Source organism: Panthera pardus, unplaced genomic scaffold (assembly GCF_024362965.1).
Source record: "Panthera pardus isolate Hobbes unplaced genomic scaffold, ASM2436296v1 HiC_scaffold_11, whole genome shotgun sequence".
NCBI classification, from domain to species: domain Eukaryota; kingdom Metazoa; phylum Chordata; class Mammalia; order Carnivora; family Felidae; genus Panthera; species Panthera pardus.
In genome coordinates this window covers 105,160,518-105,181,981 of record NW_026526666.1, presented here as the reverse complement: position 1 = coordinate 105,181,981, position 21,464 = coordinate 105,160,518, and positions in this window count along the sequence as shown.

The window sequence follows — 21,464 nt, the reverse complement described above, 5'->3', positions numbered from 1 at the left end:
TGCAGGGAGGGAGGGAACCGGGTGCTCGGCAGTGCCTTCCCTTCCCAGACCCCTCTTCCGCGGCCCCGCCGCCCACCCTGCCCTCTGGCCGTGACGCCCATGGAAGGGGCAGTGGAGAAGTGTCCGAGGGGCCCGAGAGGGCTGGCCAGGCCTCCTTCATCCACAGAGAGCTGAGGAGGGGTGTCTGGCCCCCCCTCAGTCCGGGGAAGGTGGCCAGGGTCGGGCAGAGAGGTGCAGGGGGCTGAGCGGGAAGCACCCTCTTTGGGGGTCTCGGGGCCTCCGCATCACCCTCCGGTCCTCCCTGGTGGCCTCCGAGCCCCTGGGTGGAAGCTGGCACCACAGGGCGGTCACGGCGAGGCCCGCCAACCAGCCACGGAGGCGCGCCCGGGGCGTGATGGATGGAGGCGACCATCCTGCGAGGCCGTGACAAATGTCCCTCTCACTCACAGGCTCTCCTCGGGATCCTCTAATACTCCTCGAAGGTGAAGTCCCATTTTTCCGCTGTAATCACACTATTAAACTTTAATATCCAATATTAATAAAACATTCTCTCCCTAATAGAGCCAGCCGAGGCTGGGGGCGAGCCAGCGGGAAGATGGCCCCTGGGTGACCGTCCTCTGCTCTCTGCCCGCCGGGCCGGGTGTGGGGGCAGCACCGGGGGCGTCCCCTGGCCCCTCTCTCCCCTCACAGCACCAGGCTCCTGCCGGCTTCCGCCAGGCTCTGCATGGGTGAGCAGGGCGGCGGCCTCCGGTGGGGAGTGGGGGGGGGGGGTGTCACTGTCCTGAGTTCACTTCCGGGGAGGCCCCCTGCACCTCCCCCTCCCAACCCCCGTGCTGTAGCCACGCTGCCCGCTGAGCCGCTGCCCATCGCGGGGCTGCTGAGAATCGTTTGTCCACACTGGGGCTGTCGGGAGAGCGCGGGGACCCCTCGCGTTGGCTGGGACGGACGGTGCAGCCGGGGGCCATCCAGGAACGCGGCATCGATCCCTCTCAGGCCTGTGCGGGGGGAGCCGCCCTCCCGCCATGCCTGCCTGTCTTCCTGACTGCTCACTGCCACCCCCGAGCCCCAGTCAGTGTCACCTGTGCCCCCGGGGCCTCCCCAAGATGTGGCACGTCTGGGGTGACTGGCGGGGGCCTGGGCCACTCAGGAGTCCCCGTGCCTCCAGCAAAAGACAAAGGCCACAGGGGGACCGGGCCTGGGCTGCCGTGCCGTGACCTTTGTCCAGCAGAGTCGTCACCCCTCCCCCTGCCCCAGGCCAGGAGCCCCGTGGAGCAGCCTCAGTGGGCCCTCGGGAGGCTTCCGAGGAGGCGACTTTACTCCTTCTTCGGGTGGGGACAGAGGGGTCAAGTCTGGGGCCGTGGGGAACCCTCTCCAGGCCCGATCGGTCTCTGCTTCCCCCAAATGCCAGGCCGTCCTGGGCACAGAGAGTGGGGAGGAGGTGGAGGGTCCCCCGGGTCTGCAGGCTGGGGCAGGACCCCAGACCTCAGAGGCTGGGGGTGTTTATAGATGGAGCCCGGCCAGGAAGCAGGGGACAAAGAGGCTTTGCTGGGGGAGGGGCCAGAGCAGGGACAGAAAACCTTCCCTGGAAATCTGGCTGACTCTCCGGTTGGGGGGGGGGGGGGGAAGGGAGGGAGAGGAGAATGGGGGCTTTGTGCACAGCCCTCTCCCCAAGCCCGGCGCCGCCCCACCCTGGCAGCACGTGGCTCCCACCCTGCATCCCACCACCTGGAGCCTTCCAGAAGCTCGGCGGCCGCCTCCTGGCCCGGCTGTGTGGCTGGGGCGTGAGGCCCGGGGGAGCCAGGGATTCTGAGCCAGGGTTTGGAGTCCAGGTTTTAAGGCCAAGCCCCAGGGGGGCCTGAGTGGTGCCTGGGGGAGGGGGACAGAGCAGGAGCTAGTCTGGCTCCTGTGCCCGGGGTGGTGGGCCAGGAGTGTCCCCAAAGAGCCTGTGAGGTCATCTGGAAAAAATCAGCGGGCACATCCAGAACGGATGCAGCGCCCTCAGCCCCTTTCCATGTCCCCCCGGGGTCATGAAAACCAGGGGGAGGTGGTTTCCAGGTCGTTGCTCAGACGCTGTGGTCCCACACCTGGCCCCGCTGTCCCCTCCCAGCCGGCTCGGCCACCTCGGGCCCTGCATACAAAACCCAGTCTCGCCACCCCCCCGCCCCCGCCACCAGCGCCCTCCTCCTGTCCCCCGCCAGCCTCTGCCCTGTCTCCTGGGCTTCCTGGAGCCCAGGCCACGGGCCACCGGCGGCTCGGCCACCTTAAGGGGTCTTCAGGCAGTGTGGTGCATCGGACCAAACGGTGGGGAAGCATAAAGTCCACACGCATTCACTAATATGAGATTGAAGATTAATCATGACTTCCACAGAAATCCCATTATGCAAATAATAATCATTTTCTTCTGCAGGAGCCTCGAGGCCTGCAGGGTCCAGAGATCCAACTCCCCGACCCCCAGGGCATTATCTGTTATGAGACTTTGTCAGATAAAGGCACGGAGCCCTAATGCGTTTGCACCTTTTCCAAAGAAAGCTCGGGGACCTCTGGATAAAACCAACCGCGTGCGCGCGCGTGTGCATGCGTGTGTGTGTGTGTGTGTGTGTGTGTGTGTGTGTGTGTGTTTCTTTCCCCAGAACAACTGCAAAGCGTTTTCAGATTTAAGTGTAAGATTTTGTTGCTAAAGGCTGAGAAGAAATCAAAGCTGCACACAGTTAAGTCCGCTGCCCTGGCCCCAAGGAGGTCACGGGACAAACCACAAAGCGAACGTAGGCGCCGGCCAAGGAAGGGGCAGAGGGGTGCGCGGGGCGTCCCCGTGGCGGCCTCACTCTGAGCTGGGGCCCGGCTGGCCTCACTGTCCAGGAGCGCTTCCTGACCTTTGTCGTCGCTGGAGACTCGCGACTCAAGACCCCTTCTGGTCTTAACTGCGGAGTTGACGACGACGTGTCTGAAAAGGCCAACGGGGACCACGCTGTGCTAATGAGGTGCTGAGCTCTTTGGCCTGACGCTCAAAGACACACAAAGTCACACGGCATTCAGCTCACCCACACGGGGAGGAACCTGTGGGGAGTGAGGGACGGGACAAAAGTGTATCCACGACCCCAATCACGTAAGTAAACCTGATTCCCGTGATCCTCGGGTGTGGCTTGGTGGACCGAGCACGAGGGGGACAATAGGACAGCTTTCTTCCCGCCTTCGTTAGTGCACGTTGGGGCACACGTGTGTGCAGCAGGCCGAACGGTGGCCCCGAATGCACTTGAGGAGCTAGCACCCAGACCAGGAGACAGAGAGTCCCCCCCACCCGGGCCCGTGTCCACTCCTGGTCACACGTCTGCACGCCTCCCCGGAGACTTCCCACGGCACGCACGGGGTTTGCCTCTTTCTGAACTCGACACGCCTGGAGTCACACGCGTGGCCTCTTCTGTGTCTGGCTCCGTCCTGTCAGCGTTGCTGGTGACATGAACCCACGACACGCGGGGCTGTGATTTTCTGCCACAGTCTCCCGTCCTGCCTAGAGCACCGTTTGCCATCCCACCGGATGGACGCCAGATTGCGTCCACCCCGGGGCTCCCGCCGACTGCGTTGCGTGAATGCCGTTGTGCGTGCCGTCCGGGGCACGTGGGCAGGGTGGTCTTCTCCCCAGCGCTGGGGAAGCCAGACTTCAACTTCAGTCATTTTGGTAGGCAGGTCTCACTGGGAGGTTAATCTGCATTTCCCTGCTGAGCAATGACACTGAGCACCTCCCACCCCCAATTGTTTATAGGATAACTTATGAAATGCCTGTTCAAGTCTGCTCCTTACTCTTTGATTGTTGGACTGTCTTTGGTTCTTGCCGATTTGCAGATGGTCAGTATATATTCTGGGTACGAGTCTGTTACCAGATATATTTGCTTTCGGTCCACGGTTTGCATTTTAACTTTCTTGTCTTCCGGTCGGTGTTTGCGTATTCTACTTAAGAAGTCTGCCTCCCTCCAAGGTGTGTGGATTTTCTCCTGCGTCACCTTCCGGGAGTTTTGCTGTTTTACGTCTCGTATTTAGATTCGCGTTGTCCTAGGAGCCGATGTGTGTGGGTGCGATGGAGAGATCCGGATTTCTTTTCCATACGGTATCAGGCACCATTTCCCAGAAAGGTTGGACTCCCCCTGCCACACTGCAGTGTGGCCTTTGTCCTACACCAAGGGACCATCTATGTGTAGGTCTGTTTCATGGGCCTCTTTGTCCTGGTGCCAAGGCCGAGACCGCAGTCCCCTGGCTGTAGCTTCGTAAGAAAGGGTCCTTCCGCTTTGGTCTCCTGTGACATGGTCCTGTCTCTTCCTGATCCTTGCCATTTTCACGGGCATCTCAAGACTGGCTTCTTGCCTCCCACCAGTGAAAGCCTCCTGGAATTTTAAGATGAGCATTGAACCCGTGTATTGATTTGGAGACACTTGGCATCTTTCAATGCTGTATTTTCGGTACACAAACATGGTGTGGTCCCCCATTTATTTAGGCTCTGCATCACTGTGTTTTTGAGAGGAACTGCACATTTTAAATTTATTCTTAGGTATTTGATTTTTTAAATGTTACTGATATCATTTCACTTTGGGTGTTTTTTTTTAATTTTAATTTTTTAAAACATTTTATCTTATTTTTTGAGAGACAGAGAGAGAGATTTTATCTTATTTTTTTTGAGAGAGAGAGAGAGAGAGAGACAGAGCACAAGCAGGGGAGGGGCAGACACACACACACACACACACACAGAATCTGAAGCAGGCTCCAGGCTCCGAGCTGTCAGCACAGAGCCTGATGCGGGACTCGAACTCACAAACCGCAAGATCATGACCTGAGTCAAAGTCAGACGCTGAACCGACTCAGCCTCCCAGGCGTCCCTCAATTGTTTGTTGTCCATCTGATTCCTGGCCAGCATGTGGGAACCCTCACCCCGTCCACTCCCAAACCACTGTAAAAACCCAGACCCGTCTCCTTTCCAAGCCCCTTCAAGTCATTTTCAGACAAGATGAGCCAGCACTGCCCTCTCCCCAGAGCCTCACTGTGGGAGCCATAAACCTTCTCATTTTCTTGGGGGGGGGGTATATGTGGTTATCGGTATCAGCATCCGAACCAAATTTTATATGGGGTGGGGTGATCGATCTTGTTCCTTGTGTGCGGTGGCTATAACACTGGCATATACGAACATCATTGACTTTCATATATTGACCTCATATCCAGTCACCTACTGAATTTATTTTTTTTAAATTGTTTAATGTTTTTATTTATTTTTGAGACAGAGAGAGACAGAGCATGAGCAGGGGAGGGGCAGAGAGAGAGGGAGACACAGAATCCGAAGCAGGCTCCAGGCTCCGAGCTGGCAGCACAGAGCCCGACATGGGGCTCAAACCCACGAACCGTGAGATGGTGACCTGACCCGAAGTCGGACGCTTAACCGACTGAGCCACCCAGGCGCCCTGCATTTATTTGATCATATAGTAATTTATCTGTGGATAAAACGAACAATTTTAAACATTAGTCTCTCAGGTAATTCCAACCGTGAGATCATGAATGACCTGAGCCGACATCAAGAGTCAGACACTCAACAGCTACGCCACCCAGGCACTACTCTGCATTCTAGTATCTTTAGTAAATTGGTTTCTAGCTTAATTCCACTGTGATCTGTACTTCCAAGAAACTGGAAGCCAATGTCCCCTCATATCTTGTGTCTTGGAAGCCTCATCTTGAGTCACCCTCATCCTGGCCCTCCCTTGACATTTCTGGGGTGTTTTCTATCTCTGAATATGATAAACTTTGGTTAATATTCCTTGTGTACCTGCGGTTGTTGGATACAGTGGTGCGTATCTGTAAACCAGGTCCTTTCTAATTACATTTCCAAACCATGTTCTTACTGAAATTCTACTTACTGGTTCTTTCCGTTTCAGGCTGAGATAGGTGAAAATTTTGCCGTTATGGTTATAATTTTGTTCTCTTCTCCCTTTATATCTGTCAACTTTTGCCCTATATGTTTTGAGGTTATATTATTAGGTGCATATAAGTTTAAAATTATTGTGTTTTCCTGAAAAGGTGACCACTCTGCCTTCACTGAGCATCTCCGTGATCTCTAGCACAGCTTCTTGCAGTGTTTGACGTTAGTGTATCAAAACTTGAATGTCCTTTTGGCTGGTTTTATAGGGCACAGATTTTTTCCATACTTTTTGTTTCAATTTTTGTATGTCTTTACAGCTAAAGTGTATCACAAGCAGCATATAGTTGTTTTTTTTATTTTTATTTTTTTTAACGTTTATTTATTTTTGAGACCGGGACAGAGCATGAACTGGGGAGGGGCTGAGAGAGAGGGAGACACAGAATCTGAAACAGGCTCCAGGCTCTGAGCGGTCAGCACAGAGCCCGACGCGGGGCTCGAACTCACGGACCGCGAGATCGTGACCTGAGTCGAAGTCGGACGCTTAACCAACTGAGCCACCCAGGCGCCCCAGTTGTTGTTTTTTTAAATACACGATGACAGTTTTTACCTTTTAATTGGAACACTTAGTACTTTTACATATAATTAGTGATATTTTGGGGTTAAATCTATCATGTGACTATGTTGCTTTTCTATTGAAGACATCTATTTTTCTCTTTCTGTCTTATTTCCTGTTTTCTTCTTTTCTCTCCGTTAACTTGTTAGACACATAGATATTTTCTTCTTCTTTTAGTCTTTACCCTAAAAATTAAAACATGCAACTCTGCCATAGTTGATGACTTCTCACTTCTAAGACCGTGGAAGCAGCTTAGAGTATTTTAACTCCATTTATCCCCCCTTGCATTTTGTGCTATTGCTACGATACGTGTTAATCCTAAATATATATAAAACTCCATAAGACATTATTATTGTTTTATATAGTCAAGATTCATTTATATTTATTCACCTAGTTATCTTTTCTGTGCATTTAACGGCCTCATGCATTTCATTTCTCCAGTTTGGAACGTTTTCTTTCTGTCTGAGAACTCTTTTTGATATTTGTGTGTGTGTGTGTGTGTGTGTGTGTGTGTGTGTGTGTGTTGCTGCTACGTCAGTTTTCTTAGTTTTTATTTGTCTGCAAGTGTTGTTTTTGGCTTTCCTTAAAAACAACTTTATTAAGCTTTATTTACACACCACTAAATTCGGGGTGTGAATGAGTTTTAGTGTATTTGCAGGATTATACAACCACTGCCACCACCCCTCGTTCCCCACCCCCACCTCAGGTGACAGCTGGTGTACCCTGTGTGTGTACACATTTGACTTCTTGGGCATCTTGTATCACGACACGGGCCCTTCCGTGTTTGGTGTTTTCAGTAAGGTTTCCGAGGCGTATCCACGTTGGAGCCTGAACTGGTACTTCTATGGCTTAATATCCCACTGTCTGGATCTTCTACATTTTGGTTATCATTCAACGGTTGATGGGCATTTGAACAGTCTCTTCTTTTTGGCTTTTGGGTGTAAGGCCGCTATAAATGTTTGCCTGGGCAGTGTTTGTGTGGACATATGTTTTCGTTTCTGCCGGGTGTTCACCTGGCAGTGGAACTGTGGGGTCATACACATGGTCCGTGTTTCACTTTTTAAGGAAGTGTTGGCCTTTACTTGTGAGGTTCGCCCTTGGGTCAGAATTCCAAGTTGGGAGTTATTTTATTTCAGGACCTTAAAGAGAACCCCACGTCGCCTTTGGCTTCTGTTGTTTCTGTCTTACTGCTATTTTGAGGACATTTTTCAGTTCCGAAGTTTCCATTTATTACTTTCCACAGATTCCAAATTTCTGGTGAAACTCTCCATTTTCTGAAAGACGCCTTGTTAAGCCTTTTCTGAGGCCTCTAATACGCACGTCACCTGTGGGTCTGTTTCTATTGTCTGTGCTCGTTTCTCGCCTTCTGGTTGGCCGTGCGTCTCAGTGTCCTGTGGCTGCTGTTAACAGATTACCTCAAACGGGGGCTTATGAGGACAGGATCTCCTTCTTTTGGAGGCCAGAAGTCCAAAATCAAGGTGCTGGCAGGGTGGCCCTAAGGGGGAGTTCATTCCTTGTCCCCTTCAGCTTCTGGTGGCTCCAGACTTCCCGCCGATCTCTGTTTCCACAGTCATGTGGCCTCCTCATCTTGTTATCGTGCGTCCGGGACCCATACGTTCCAGCGTTTTCTGTTATACGGCAGGAGGATTGGCCTGCCGTAAGCTGCAGTAGAAGGGGAGGGGTATCATAACGTATAGTGATTGTCTAATAAAATAAAAATTACTTGGATGCTGAGTATGGAATACTCATTTCTTTACAGAGTTGAACCACGGTACAAATGATTGAAGTGCCGAAGGTCGATCTTTTTCCTTGTCGTCAATTGTTTGAGAAATGAGTTCCCGACAAGTTATTGAGCATATTCTGGAAGTACAGATGCATTCTGCAGCACAGCACGGAGAGTCACTCGGAGAGCCTCCGGGACTGAAGGGGGTTGGCAGCGACCTCACCCTCCTCCCTCGTCAGACGCACGGTGTGGCCATGAGAGGGGGCTCCGGGGCCTGGACGCCACGGCCTTTGCTGTGTGACTGACCTACACTTCAGCTTCCTCAGTGATGATGGCCCCGACCTCATGGGGCTCTTGCGGGGAGGAAGCGTGTGTGCGAGGCGTCTGTAGAACAGGGGGCTCGACACCTGGTAAGCACTCCGTAGACGTCTGCCAACAGCTTCGGCAAAATTGAATATCCAGAACTTTCCTTTGGAACCCCAAGTGCAGGCTGAGGACGAATTTCTGATTTGGTGGAAATAAAGACAAAAACCAGGTAAGGCCCTGACTGGTGCCTCCAGCCAGGGCTGTCCTGGGAAAGCACCAGCAATATCCCCCCCACCGGGCCCGGCTCTTGGTGACCATGGCCACGCCCTCCGGCCTCCCCCCTCCACACCCGCTGCACTAATGACTTCACCTCTCACTTATCATTCTACTTTAGCAAGAGTTTCGAGCACTTGAGAGCTTTAAGGTCTAGACATAGGAATTTGTGTCGTGGAGAACAGAGCTGACACCGAATCCCCAGAGACAGTCCCACGTGGGGCTTGGTTTTCAGCTCACACGGGCCGGTTTCTTTCCAGCCTGAGCTGAGGAGACCCAGATTCTCCGCCATGATGCTTCCAGAAACGTCCAGCGCAGGGAAGCAGCATCTAGGGTCTAATCTCAGAGTTGATTGAGAAGAATCCTTCAACGTTTCTCTTCCTCCTTTTTTTGTCAAATGTGAAGCTGAAGTTTGTGTAATCCTTCTGGACCGGCTGCCTACCCAAGATTAAGGAAAAAAAGCCCGAAACTCTCGTGGTTTTCCACAGCTCCCGTTCGGTTCTTGTTCATGTCACAGTCCTATGAGATTTGGGGGCTGTCCTGGGTGGGTGTTCCCAGCTGGTGTGTCGGGGACCCGGGCTGATTCCTTCTGCCACACGCGGCCCTTTGCTTCCAGCGCATGGCCCTGAGGAGGGGACAGAGGTACCAACCCCTCTTAATGACCTCATACCACTTGGGTTTCTGTTGGCGGGACCCGGTCATGTGACCACGCTGTCCGTGTGCTGGGAGATGGCGGTCACGGGATGGGATGCTTGGGGATCAGCGACGGTTTCTGCCGCCGTTTGGTTTGAGCTTTTTAACACGGAAAGAGCTGCTGTGCTGGCTTTGGTGATGTACACGTGCGGCAGTGAGGAGGGGAGAGGGCAAGTCTCCAGGTTCCGGAAGAAGGAGAAAAACCATGATCGTCGAGGTATGGGCTGAACTGGGGGTGTCTGGGGGGCTCAGTCGATCGCGCGTCCGACTTCCGCTCAGGTCGTGATCTCACGGTTCGTGGGTTCGAGCCCCGCATCGGGCTCTGTGCTGACAGCTCGGAGCCTGGAGCCTGCTTTGGATTCTGTGTCTCCCTCCCTCTCTGCCCCTCCCCTACTCGTGCTCTGTCTGTCTCTCTCTCTCAAAAATAAACATTTAAAACAATTAAAAAGGGGCGCCTGGGTGGCTCAGTCGGTTGAGCGTCCGACTTTGGCTCAGTTCATAATCTTGCAGTCTGTGAGTTCGAGCCCCACGTTGGGCTCTGCGCTGATGGCTCAGAGCCTGGAGCCTGCTTCGGATTCTGTGTCTCCCTCTCTCTCTGCCCCTCCCCTGCTCGTGCTCTGTCTGTCTCTCTCTCAAAAATAAATAAACACACACACAAAAAAAGATATTGGCTGAACTGTGACCACCACCCCATATTCAGGGTTTGGAGTCCTAATCCCCAGCACCTCTGGATGTGACTGTGTTTGGAGGCCAGGTCTTTACAGGGGTCATGAAGTTAGAATGAGGTCACGAGGGTGGGTCCTAATCCAAGAGGACAGGTGTCCTTATATGGAGGGGGGATGGGGACACAGACACGAATGGAGGGATGACCACGTGAGGACACGGGGACAGGACGGCGGTCCACCCGCCAGAGAGAGAGGCTTGGGAGGACACGGCCCTGCCGACCCCTGGGCCTCGGACCTCCAGCCTCCAGACTGTGAGGGAATCAATGTCCGAGAACTTTGCCGTGGAGCTAGCGGGCTGGTAACACACGTCAGAGACGTGGTCGAGCTGTCAGAACGCACGTCCTCAGTGGCAAAAATCATGCAATACGTGTCAGGCTTCGGTCTGCTCTACAACTGGAAAAGCACCTAGACGTGGCTCTTTAGGGGAGACCTTAAGCCGAAGATCCACAAGATCCCACCGCTGTGGCTCCTGAAGCCCACCATCTCCTGCAGAGGCTCCTGCAGCCTGTGCCCCTGACATCTGGGGCGTCGCAGCTCTGCGACGGTTGTGACGAAGCAGGTGGGCGGTCGCGGGCGTTTTCATGTTTGCCCCGGGGCAGAGACATCGCCCCAGCTGCCGCGTGTTCCTCCCTCCCCAGCCGCCCGGTTCCCCTCCTGGGGCGCCCGCGGAGCAAGTCTGGGCTTCCCCGGGACAAGGCTCACCACGTCTGCCAAATGCTGCCATTGTGTTTGCACACGGAGGCCGTGGGCGTCGTCGTTCATTTACGGGCAGACGCGTTCGGCGACCCCATGGTGCTCTGTTTCAGACGCCGTGGGGTCCGAGGTGCTGCCCTTTGCCCCGTGTGTCAGGCGTGGAGAAGGCGTCTCTCCTTCTGTGGGGCCCTCTCCTGTCCGCGGGGCCGAGCCGTGCCCACGGGTGGCTCGCAAGCTCGGGGGTGGGGGGGCCCGGTGGTCCGACGTGGACGGGGTGGACTGTCATGCCGATCTCATCCCTGGCAGCTGCCACGTCCCACGAAGCAGCCTCGTGGGAGCCCTGGCCGGGGGCCCAGAGAACAGTCTCAACAGGCCCGGGTGCGGAGAGGAGGAAGGCCCGTGGGCCACCCAGCTTCTCTGGGGACGACGCCCATGGTGTGTGCCTAGATCGTCACATTTTCTTTATCCAGAGGCCCAGGGGCTTTTTTTTTTTTTTTTTTTTTTTTAGTGTTTATTTACTTTTTGGAGGGAGGGGAGGGGGGCAGAAAAGAAAGGGAGACACAGAATCCCAACGGGCTCCAGGCTCTGAGCTGTCAGCACAGATCCCAATGCGGGGCTCGAACCCACGAACTGTGAGATCATGACCTGAGCCGAAGTCAGACACTGAACCGACCGAGCCCCCCCCCCCCCACCCCCCCAGGCGCCCTGAGGCCCAGGGGCTTAACATGTGAGTTGTCCATTCAGAGATCCAAGGGCCCCGGGGAGTTTAGTCCCCTTGCCGCAGTGCACGTGGGCAGAAGACAGGCGTTTCTTTCCATCTTTTTTATTTTTAAAATTTTAGAGCACTTCGTGGAAGCATAGCTTGTGTGTGATAAGAGGCACCCGCCGGACCGCATGTTATTAGGATTGCTGTTGCAAAACGAAAGAAAGCAAGCACGGGGGGGGGGGGGGACGTGGGGAACTGGACGTCGCACGCCTGTGCCGCGGGAACGTGGCCTGGCGCGGCCGCCGCGCTGAACAGCGTGGCGGCTCCTCGAAAACTTAAAACGCAATGACTGCGTGAGCCAGCCCTTCCGCCTCTGGGTGCCTCCTCAGAGGCTTCAAAGCTGGGACTCGAACAGGTGTCTGCACACGCCCATGTTCGCACAGTCTTGTGCACAAGAGCTACGACGCGGGAGCCACGGAAGGGGCCGCCGACGGGTGGATGGACGCACCAGCGTGGACCGTCCGGACGACCGCGCGTGACTTGTCCCCGAACGGGAAGGAAATTGTGACGCGGGCCGCGACGCGGACGGACCTTGAGGACGTCGCACGGAGTGAAGTCAGCCCGTCACAGAAAGACAAATCCTGCCCGATCCTACTCTTATGAGGCCCCCGGAGGCAGCGAATTCACGGAAACAGAAAGAAGAGAGGGCGCCAGGGCTGGGGGAGGGGGTGCAGGTTAGCGCTGAATGGGGACGGAACTGTAGCTTGGGAAGACGGAAAGTTCTGGAGGCGAATCGTGGTGACGGTTGCACAACCAGGCGTGTGTGTTTAATGACACCGAGCTGTATATCGAATGGTTAAAAGAGTGTGTTTTACGTCGAGTATGTTTGACCGCCATTAGAAAACGTACCCAGTTAAAGTGTCTGGTTGGGTGAGTTTCGGCAAATGTGTAATCCATCGTGTAACCACCTCCCAGAGCAAGTCAGGTTGCCCTGCCACCCCCTGGAAAGCTCTCCCCTCTCCTTTGCAGGCAACCCCCCCCCTCAGCCTCCACCCCCGGCAAGCCTGGGTCTGATTCCTAGCACTACGGATACGATCGGAGTGTAGAATACGGCTACGTCCTCTTCTGGCCTGGCTCCTTTCTCTCAGCATATTTGTTTTGGGAACATCCATGCGGTCCCTTCTCTACTGCTGGGCAGTATTCTGAGTAGGATCCCTCCATGGTATTCATCCCATGTATCCGTCGTATGTATCGATATTATATCCATCGATGCCCCGTGATATATCGATATTATATCTGTCGACGCCCCCGTTACATATTAATACCTTATTGTAACCCCACGTATCAACCGTATATATTAACACATTGTAACCATCACATGTACCCATTACATATTGACACATTTGTACCAATCACATCCGTCCATCAGTACATTATAACTATCGTCCAAACCTTTGTGATACATCGTCCGTGCATCGTACCTGGAGCACACACGCATATGCTGTATCTTCCAGCTCACCTACTGTGCGTATCGATACATTATATCCATTACAGTTGGCCCTTGAACCAGGCAGGCGTTAGGGGCGCCAACCGTCCCACACAGTTGAAAATCTGTGTGACTCTGCACTCCCCTCCAAACTTGACTAACAGCCTCCTGTTGACAGGCCAGCCTTACCGGTAACACAGTCGGTTAACATCTATCTTGCGTGTGGTGCGTGTCGTATAATCTCACGGGAAAGTCAGCTAGAGGAAGGAAGACGTTACTGAGGAAATCACAAGGAAGGGAAAATACATTTCTGGCATTGCACTGTATTTATAGGAAAAAATCAGCATTTAAGGGGACCCGCACGGTTCAAGCCCCGCGTCGGTCGGGGTCGGCCGTGCAGGGCGGAACTCTGGGCTCCCCCGTGCCCCCCGCGATGGATTCTTGGGTGGCTCGCACCGTGGGGTTCCCACGAATACAGTTGCTTGGGGGCATTCCTGACGCATCCCTGGGTGGACAGGCGTTTCCGTTTCTGGGGTAAATGCCTAGAGGCAGGATAGCTGGGTCTATGGTGAGTTTAGGTTTTTCCAGAAAGGCTGTGCCATGCTGCGCTCAGTCCCAGTGGCCCCATACCCTCCTCAGTACTGGGCATCCCCAGGCTCTTTGAGTTGAGCCGGCCTGACGTCATTGTATTTCCCCGTATTTTTTTCCTCGTGCTTTGGAGCAGGATCTCTGCGGCCTCCTGCTTTTCTTTATCTGCCCCCCACCGCCCGCCACTGCCACCGCCCCTCCAGGCCTGGAAGGTTCTGGCTTGGGTGGAGGTGTCTGCTCGATGCCCAGAGGTCCGGGGGCTGTGAGGCCGGGATCTGGTCCTGCTGTCCGGGGCTCACGCCCTGCTGGGAGCTGGGACTTCGCCCTGGTTCTCAAGGGGGCTGCCCGGAGGAGGCGGGGATGATGCTGAGCCCGGAGGCCTCAGAGGCCTCTGACAGACATAGCGGGAGGGGGGCGACTTCCTTGGATGGTGCACCTCCCACTCGGGCCCGGGGCTGACATTCTCTGACCCAGCCTTTGACTTTCCCGGCTGGGAGGGACAGCTTCACATCACAGGTTGGGGGTGGGGGGCCAGGCCGGGAGCGGCCAGCACGCGGGCTTCTGGGAGGGGCCGTGTGCGTGTGGGGAGCACGTGCAGTCAGCTCACGGGGTCTGGGGTCCAGGGCCCGCGGGGGCAGCACCATGAGCACCTGAGAGCCAGCGAGGAGGGTCTCCGTGACGGCGTGTCGCCTGGCCGGGACTCACCCCCGCGGCTGCCCCACGGCTCCGTCCGGGAGCCAGAACTTCGAGGCGCTGACCCACAGCCGCCTCCTGTGACCACGGGCCTCTGCGTCCTGCCTCAGGGGGACAGAGGTGTGTCGAGTCTCTGGGGGGCGTGCGTGGCGGGAGGGCTCCACTCAGCGGCGTCTAGGTTGGGACTCTCCAGTGGAGAGTCCCCCCCTCCCCCCCACATGGACTGTTCTGGAAAAGCTGTGTCGCTGGCTAGTGTGCATGGTGGGCGGAGATGAGTGGTTCACGCGTCTCTCTCGCTTTAAGCCCCAAACTCTGCAAGCAGGCCACGAGTCCAGGCCGGGAGCGGCAGGCCCTTGCCAGAGGCCCTGCAAAGTGGCAGGAGGCGCTTGGCGACCGGACCCCGCGTCTTGGGGTCCGGCTGAGCCTGGGCCCCAGCCGGTGGGGGGACAGGTGGGGCCCGTCTCTCCTGGCCTCCTCCCTGCCTGGTCACCGGCAGTGTGGCCTTGGCCTGGTTTTTCTGCCCTAGTCCCCGAGTTCGGGGGCTTAAAACACACCCCCCCTTTCTTCAAGGAGTGATCGTTTCAGTTTCTGTCTAAAAGAATTGATCGGAGACATCGCCACTCGCCAGATGGGGGTCTGACTGGCCACAACAGCCAGCGTGCCCCCGGCGGTGATGGGGTTCCTGCCCCAAGCACGGAAACCTGACGTTCTCCGCAGCCTGGAAATGTCGGATTTCCGTTTGGCCTGTGGCGGCACCGAGGCCAGCTCCGGCCCCCCCCCCCCCCCAAATCTCTCGCGCTGAGCCGCCCTCGTCGGGGGCCCCCCGGGGCCGCACGGCGTCGGCAGCGGGGACTCCTCCCCGTGGGGCGGCCCGGCTCCCCTTCTTCTCCCCTCCGCCCTCCAGAAGCTTCCAGAACCCCCCCGGACCCTGGCCCGTGGGCTGCCAGCAGGAGAGCCCGGGCCCCCCGGCCAGCACCCTCCGCCCCCCCCCCTCTGCCCGCCGAGCTCACCGGTTCTGAGCTATCATGCCCTCTATCGCCTTTGTGAGAAATGTAATCCATAAAATGCTTTCGTGGTAACCTTATCCACGGCAGCCAGCGATAGCATCTCGCGGCCCCGTGACAGGCAGGAACTCGCAAGCATGGAGTTAATAATGCAGACTTTCAAAAAAGGAGGCTGGCAGAGGGAGACGCGGCCGGGAATAAAAGGGGCCGGTGTGGCCGTAATTGGGACCATGTGAACTTCCTCCGAGGGGGATTAGGGGGAAGAGACAGGCCTTGCCCGCGAAGATTAGTTTCAATTAGACGGGCTGGAGGCGAAAGGCCGGCCTCGGTGCAAGATTAAAACAAGAAGGAGAAAGTCTCGGCGGCGGTGGCTCTGGGCCCGCAGCGGCCACGAGAGCCACTAATTGAAGCGAAGCGAGCGCGGGCCGCTCGGAAGGACGCGCGTTAATTGATTCGTCGCTGGCTCTGCTTCGGGCCTTCCCCGGCCGTCCCTGCCCCCCAACCCCGCCACCACCAAGGCCTTTCCAGATCTTGGGGGGGGGGGCTGGGGGGGCAGTGGCTCGCCCTCGCCGGCCACCCTCACCCGGGGCTCTTGTCCTCGGCCGGTGCCACCGTGTGACCCAGGCCCAGGTGTCGGGGGTCACTTCTGGCCGCAGTCGGTGCTGGTCCTCCCCCCGCCTGGCCCCAGAGAGCTTTCACTCGGGAGCTTTAAAAGGGCTTTGTGGGCGCTGCTGAGCCTGGATGGAGCGCCCCGTGTCCTCCCAGGGCTCAGACCCCCGCGTGCCCGGACCATTGGTGCTGTGCCAGGACCCCGAGCACAAGGGATGTGCCGGCCTGCCCGCCTTCCCTCCTTCCCCCCTCCTTCCTCCCTCCCTTCCTTCCTTCCTTCCTTCCTTCCTTCCTTCCTTCCTTCCTTCCCTCCTTCCCCCCCTCCTTCCTTCCTCCCTCCCTTCCTTTCTTCCTTCCTTCCTTCCTTTCTTCCTTCCTTCCTTCCTTCTTTCCTTCCCCCCTCCTTCCTCCCTCCCTCCCTCCCTTCCTTCCTTCCTTCCCTCCTTCATTCCTTCCTCCTTCCTTCCTTCCCCCTCCTTCCTCCCTCCCTTCCTTCCTTCCTTCCCTCATTCCTTCCTTCCTTCCCCCCTCCTTCCCTCCCTCCTTCCTTCCCCCCTCCTTCCCTCCCTCCTTCCTTCCCCCCTCCTTCCCTCCCTCCTTCCTTCCCCCCTCCTTCCCCCCTCCTTCCCTCCCTCCTTCCTGCCACCTTCCTTCCCCCCTCCTTCCTTCCTTCCTCCCTTCCTTCCTTCCTTCCTTCCTTCCTTCCTTCCCAGAGAAGGTGGGCATCCCGATCCCAGCCAGCGGGTCACTGTTTTGTCCTTCAGCTGTGCTCCAAGATGGACCCTGGCCCTGTGTCCGGGCTGCATGCAGGTCTGGGAGCCAGAGGCAGGTAGGTGCCCAGGTGTGGCCAAGGTGCCCAGGCCTGCACGTGGGGGGCAGGGCCAGCTGCTCCCTGGCACCTCCTCGGGCCGTTCCCCTCCAGGCCCCTCAAGCACGTAGTGTGCTCGTGTGTTTTATAAATCCTTCCCATTGTAATGACAGCTAAATTACGGAAAATGCATTTTCACAGCTGGTGAGAAAAGCCATTAGCATTAATCAAGGACCCAGCCTCGTCGGGGATTCGCAGGCTGAGTTTTGCTTATGGGCGTGCGAAACAGTCATTAGTGGGATTCGTTTGAAATGGGGCCGATCGTTCATCTTTACGCCACACTTGGGGAGCCTCCTTGCTGGGGGCAGAGGGCTGCACTCACTGAAGGCCACCTCGAGGTCACTTTGCTCGGGTGTGTGTGGGGCTCTGGTTTTCAGGGAACCCCCCCCCCCCCACCACCGCCCCACAGCGGAGGGGCACCTCTGTCTCAGGAGCCAAGGGACGTAGTCCGGGTGACATCTGGTCACCCATCAGGGGACAGCAGGGAGGGCCCTCCCTGTCCCGGTGTCTGTGGTCATGCTCAGCAGGCACGGGGCCAGGAGTCTCGGTGTCCTTTGAGTCCAGGGCCATCGTGGGTCCTGGCCTCACGGCGATTACAGTCTCTGACCTCGGTCTCCCCGGGGAGCAAGGTGCCTGGCACTTGCTAGGTTCTCAGAGAGTAGAGGGAATGAATCAGTGACGGGCCACCGGCCGGCCAACTTCTTTTTTTTTAATTTTTTTTTTTAACGTTTATTTATTTTTGAGACAGAGAGAGACACAGCATGAACAGGGGAGGGGCAGAGAGAGAGGGAAACACAGAATCGGAAGCAGGCTCCAGGCTCTGAGCCATCAGCCCAGAGCCCGACGCGGGGCTCGAACCCGCGGACCGCGAGATCGTGACCTGAGCCGAAGTCGGACGCTTAACCGAATGAGCCACCCAGGCGCCCCAACCGGCCAACTTCTAGACTTGAGCATTGGCTACATGAAGGCAGTGTGCTGGGGTGACTTTTTAACATAAACGTTTTATTTTGGGATAATTTCAGGAGAGCAGAAAAGCTGCAGAAAGAGAACGGAGCGTTCCTATACCGTCTCCTTCTCCGGACTCTTTCCCAAGCCCTGTAACTGCAGGGTCATCTTGAGACAAACATCAGACAAACCCAGACTGGGGATCTTCTCCGGGACCCCCAGCCCGTTCTCCTGCGGGCCGTCCTCACACCCCCTGCTAGCACCTTGGTTGTTAGCATCACCTCGGACGCGTGCTGCCAGAAGACACGGGAGGGTGTGCCCCGGGACCCACGCTCCTCTGTCTCCAGGCGCACCCGTTAATGTCCTTCGGCCCCAGGATCCCGTCCCGGGACCACACGGCATGACGGCCCTGCTCTCTTCTGGGCTGCGGTAGCTTCCGTCTTTCCTCGGGTTTTCCGACCCTGGCGGTCTTGAGGGCGACTGGCCAGGGGTCCTGGAGAACGTCCCCATTCGAGGTTTGTCTGATGTGTTTCTTATGGGTAGACTTGGGCTGTGGGTGGAGGAAAGAGCGACTCTGGGGTGAGGGTCCCCTCCGTCGCGTCATTTGAGGGCACCTGAGGTCTGCATGACATCACACGGGCTGCTGAGCCGGGTCACCCGGTGGAGGCGGTGTCCATCGGGTGTCACCTCTGTAGGGCTCCTCGGCGGCCGGGAAGATCCAGCCAGGCCTTCTGTAGGAAGATGTGTCCCTCCCCCCGCCCCCCCCCCCCGTCTGTCCTCCCTTCCATCCTTCATCGGTACCCCGCATGAGCTCATGGGTATTCATCTCACGTTTGAGTTATAGTCCCTGTTACGTTCTTTGCGTTCTGTCCCCGCTCACGCTGACCCCGTGTGTCCCTTCTTCCCTCCCCACTGCCGGCTGTCCCGGGCGCATCTCGCATTTCCCCGCTGCGGCCTCAAGCATTCCTGCTTCCTTCATTGGCAACTGGAATTAGAAACCGCGAACTGGGCACCCGGTGTGCTTGCCGCGGCCGTGCCTCTCGGGGGCCGGAACCGGGGAAGACGATCGTGCGCGCCAATCCGTGTACACGCATGTGTGTGGCCACAAAGTCGTACGTGTGTTGACGAGCCGCGTACACGCGTTCGCGTACTAACTGGTGTATACGTGTGTTTGGACCCGTGTATACAGACGTGTGCGTACTAACCTGTGAATACGCACGGATCTATGGCTGCCGGGGTTGGGGGGGGCTTCAAGGGTCCACGAGGGAGGTTTGCACCTGCGCAGAGAGACAGCTGGGGGCAAGTGGCGTAATGGGGTGCCGGGCGGGGAGGCCCTGTGGGGTCAGGGAGCCAGGGGCGACTTTGCAGGCGGTGGGTTTATGCTGGGGTGGGAGGGGCGAGTGTGGAGGGGATTCGGGGGACAGGGAGGGCCAGGACCAGGAAGACCTCCGGGGGGGGGGTCAGGGAGCGGACCCTTCTGGGAGATGAACTGGATGTTGATGGAGCCCGAGTGTAGGGGGTGGAACACACGGGCCAGAGAGCCGTCCTGTACTGTCCTCAGCATGCCCCACACCAGGCACGGCCCCTGGTCCTGGGGGACAGCTGGTGGCCGGGGCAGGGGCTGAGACAGGAGACGACAGGCTCCTCACCGGCCCCGCAGGGCGGAAGAAGGAAAGGAGCTTCCTGTAGAGACAGAGCGTCAGACTCAGGCTGCCCGGAGGCCGGAGGCCGGTCCTCAGCGCCCGGAGCCCCCGGGGCCCCGCGAGTGGCAGCGGGGCAAGAGGCGGCGGCCTCGGCTTGTGGTGGCCTCCTCGGGCGGCCAGGGAGCTCGGGCCCCTGGCCACCTGCCTCACCGGCCTCGCCCTGCCCCACCCCCTGCCCAGCAAGGACGGCCGCAGTCTGCAAACTTGAAAGCTGTTCACAGTGTGGCCCCGGGCACCCAGGCGGGCACTGCCCCGCGGGCCGTTTCCTCTGACAGGTGCCGCCACTGTCACCAGGCCACGGACACAGAGCCGCCTGGCTGGGGTCACGCAGCGGGCGGTCTGGCCGTCCCTCCGCCCCCGTCCTGCCGCTGACCACAGGGCTCCGGCTGTTTCCTCCGACAGAAGCTCCAACCTCGGTGTCTGCCCCTCGTGGGTTTCCTGTGTGAGGGGCAGCACCCCGCAGGGCTGGCCCGGCCTGTGACAAGTGTCCCCAGGACCCAGGGCCCGCCGGAATGCAGGGCGGGGCGTAGTGTCCTGGGTCAGGGACCTCACCCGGGGCCCCGGCTCGGCCGCTTGCGCCCTGGGTGGCCCCGCATGAGCTGCGGGATGTCTTTGCCCCCATTTGCACATCCACGAGATGGGATGATAGTGCTCGTCCCTCTGACGGCCAGGCAGCTGGGGGGGGGGTGGCGCAGCAGGGGGCAGAACAACGGGTCACTGACAGTGTTCTTTGTGTCACATAATGACGGTCAGCAGCTGTTTTGCAAAGAGAGTGAAGGTGTTTCCCGTCTTTGTCTGAGGAGGGACCGGGCTGCACAGCGACGGGGTCCTGGGAAGGCCGGTTCTCCCCGTCCACACCGTCCAGCCTGGGGTCCTGGGAAGGGTCCTGGGGGTGACAGCCACACGGCTGGGGACGGGGACACTGGAGCCTCGGCCCCAGCACGCCCCCCGCTCACTGTCTGCCTCTCTCCCAGGACGAGTGGGGACAGCGGGGACGCTCACTGTTGGATGCACACGTTTATCTGCAGGTTTATTCCTGTGTCTGGGAAAATCATCAGAACCACATCTTCCATCCCAAACCAGGGGGACACAGCTCCCTCAGAGCTCTTCCGGCGGTGGGGCCTGGGCGCAGGGACGGTGGGACGAGGAGGCCGGAGGGGCTCGCCCACTGACCCGGGGTCTGCCTCTCGAGCCGGGAGCAAGAGAGCCAGGCCCAACCGGCCGCTCAGGGAGCACTGCCCCCTCCCGGCTGACCGGAGAAGCGCGGTCTCAGAGCTTTACTTCCTCCTCGGAGACCTTAAAAATAAACCAAGCCAGTCTGGTGCTCTCTGAGTTTGGGACACAGATGGTCCCCCAGTCGTCACCATCTCTCCATGACAAACAGTGTGGCTTCTCTTTCTTCTCTCATGTGCTACCCGGTGGGCACAGGCAGCACGTTTTGTCCCCGGGCTGTTTCCCACCCGGAGGAGGTTGGGGGAGGGGGAAGCTGACACCGAGGCCTGGAGCCCTGGAGTGGCTGGGGGGGGGGGGGAGCCGGGGGGACAGGCGCTCAGGAACTTCCCACTCTGGCAGGGCGGAGGGGAATCTCCGGGGTGACCGCCCCGGGGCCTGGGAGAGGCCACCTGGAGGGAGGCGTGGGTTTCCAGAGACGGGCTCTGTGAGGTCCAGACCCCTAGGTGTTCAGTGACGGTGGCCCTTTCTTCTGGGGGTCACGCCCAGGCCCAGGAAGCCCCCCCGCCGACTGCACTGGGTGGAGGTTGGTGCTCTCTCAGGGGCTCTGGCTCCCAGGAGCGCCTCCTCACGCTGAAGACCTACTCCTTCTGAAAGTCAAAGCCTCCAGAGAGGAGCAGCGTCAGCAAATCCCCCGCCCCCCCCCCCCCCCCCCCCCGGGTGGAAGGAAGTGAAGAAAGTGTGGGCGGGGCCTGTCCTCTGACCCACCGGCCGGC